The 2,087-nt window shown below is 43.6% G+C and overlaps 1 pseudogene; it reads left to right on the forward strand.

Moving 5' to 3' along the window:
• The first annotated feature begins 557 nt into the window (after positions 1 to 557).
• On the forward strand, positions 558 to 1,491 carry LOC142856919 (large ribosomal subunit protein eL6 pseudogene; annotated as a pseudogene).
• Positions 1,492 to 2,087: the final 596 nt, after the last annotated feature.

Below are 2,087 nucleotides of genomic sequence, written 5' to 3' on the forward strand. Positions count from 1 at the left end.
CTCTATTCTGAACTTGATAAAACTCGTGATAGTCACTTACTTTCTCAAGACTTAAAACCTTGTCTGCTCCCCCCTCAAGGAAGAATGTTTCAGCATGGGTGAGACAGAAGTACTTCATCCCCTTCTCCAGCTTTACATTCATTTTTTCTGCCTCTTCTTCCTTTATATTTCCTGAACACTAGAGGTGGCAATGCAGATGTCATTATTTCTCTCCATCTATGGCTCAACATTAAATCCCTATGCTACAGCAATTGTCATTAGCCTCAAAAGCTTGATCGGCTATAAATTCCCACAATAACCATTGCCCATGATATAAAAAAAAATTCTTCTCATGAGAGAAAATGACAGCATCATTATTCTGTAAGCATAAACATTAATATTTCAAAGAAATTTTGACAGGTACATCACATCTGTTTACAAAACAATAGCAGTTGCTTCTCCCACAGGAGTTATGACCTCCCAGTCCCAGGCCTTGCTTTAGATTACAGTAGCAAGCGTAAGTTCCCACATGTACAATAGACCTTAAACCAAATCAAGAAGACATGTTTGGACCGGAAGCCGGGACTTTAGTTCTCTTTCCCATCTTGCAAGATGGCTGGTGAAAAAGGCAAGAAACCTGATACAAAAGAGAAGAAACCTGCAGCCAAGAAGGCTGGCGGTGATGCCCCTGCCGCTGGTGCAGCCAAAAAGGGTGACCCTAAGGCTAAAAAGCTCAAGAAGGGGAAGCCCCATTGCAGCCGAAATCCAGTCCTTGTTAGAGGAATTGGCAGGTACTCCCGATCTGCTATGTATTCCAGAAAGGCCATGTACAAAAGGAAATACACAGCTGTGAAAACCAAGGTTGAAAAGAAGAAGAAAACGGAAAAGGTCCTTGCCACTGTCACAAAACCATTTGTTGGTGACAAGAATGGTGGTACCCGGGTAGTTAAGCCTCGGAAAATGCCCAGGTATTATCCTACCGAAGATGTGCCTCTGAAGCTGCTGAGCCATGGCAAAAAGCCCTTTAGTCAGCATATGAGACGCCTGCGTGCCAGCATCACTCCTGGGACTGTCCTCATCATCCTTATCGGGCGCCACAGGGGCAAGAGAGTGGTTTTCCTGAAGCAACTGGGCAGTGGTTTACTGCTTGTGACAGGACCTCTTGCCCTCAACAGAGTTCCTTTGAGAAGAACACATCAGAAGTTTGTCATCACCACCTCTACAAAAGTTGATATCAGCACAGTTAAAATCCCAAACACCTGACTGATGCTTACTTCAAGAAAAAGCAGCTGCGTAAGCCCAGGCATCAGGAGGGCGAGATCTTTGACACAGAAGGAGAAATACGAGATTGCAGAGCAGCGCAAGGCTGATCAGAAAGCGGTGGACTCGCAGATTCTGCCAAAGATCAAAGCTGTTCCTCAGCTGCAGGGCTACCTGCGCTCTCAGTTCTGTCTGACCAACGGGATGTATCCTCACAAACTGGTTTTCTAAATTGCTGACAACCTAATTAAACAACTTTATGTGTCAAAAAAAAAAAGAAGACATGTTTGTAGTCAAGTATATGCATTGTTGCTAACAAATTTTCTTTTAGCAATTTGCATAGTAATGTCATCATGGAGGGAGTTTCTGATTCAGTTCCAACTTGCCCTGGAGTAAAAGTGTTCTGTATCTTCAGCAATAAGGACTTACTATCTACTTGTGGTGTGGAACCAACACTAGTAGCTTGGGGACCCAAAGAAATCTTAAGTGAACGTAAGGAGTAGGTGAAGTCCTGAGGGAATGTGTGTTATTAAAAATGGACCAATGCCTCAGACTCATGGGAATTGGCAAAGCCTTCATCCAGGCAAGGTTCAGAGATAGAGAGTAAAGCCCTCCTCTGGTATAAGAACAAGAATTTACAAATGATTGCAGGGTGTGTAAGAAACTAGAAACTGTATCTTCCTTTTCCTGAATAGCTGCAGCCTGAGACTTCTCCCTGACAGAGAATCAAACCCAGACTTGCTAAATCCAAGCCCTGTACATATGAATGTGTTGAGGTTTACAGTTGCTGAATAGTTGGTACTACTCCATTAGAGCAAGCATGGCCCACTCCATTTCAGCTCTTCTGT

This window comes from Microtus pennsylvanicus, chromosome 9, assembly GCF_037038515.1.
Source record: "Microtus pennsylvanicus isolate mMicPen1 chromosome 9, mMicPen1.hap1, whole genome shotgun sequence".
In the NCBI taxonomy this organism is placed as follows: domain Eukaryota; kingdom Metazoa; phylum Chordata; class Mammalia; order Rodentia; family Cricetidae; genus Microtus; species Microtus pennsylvanicus.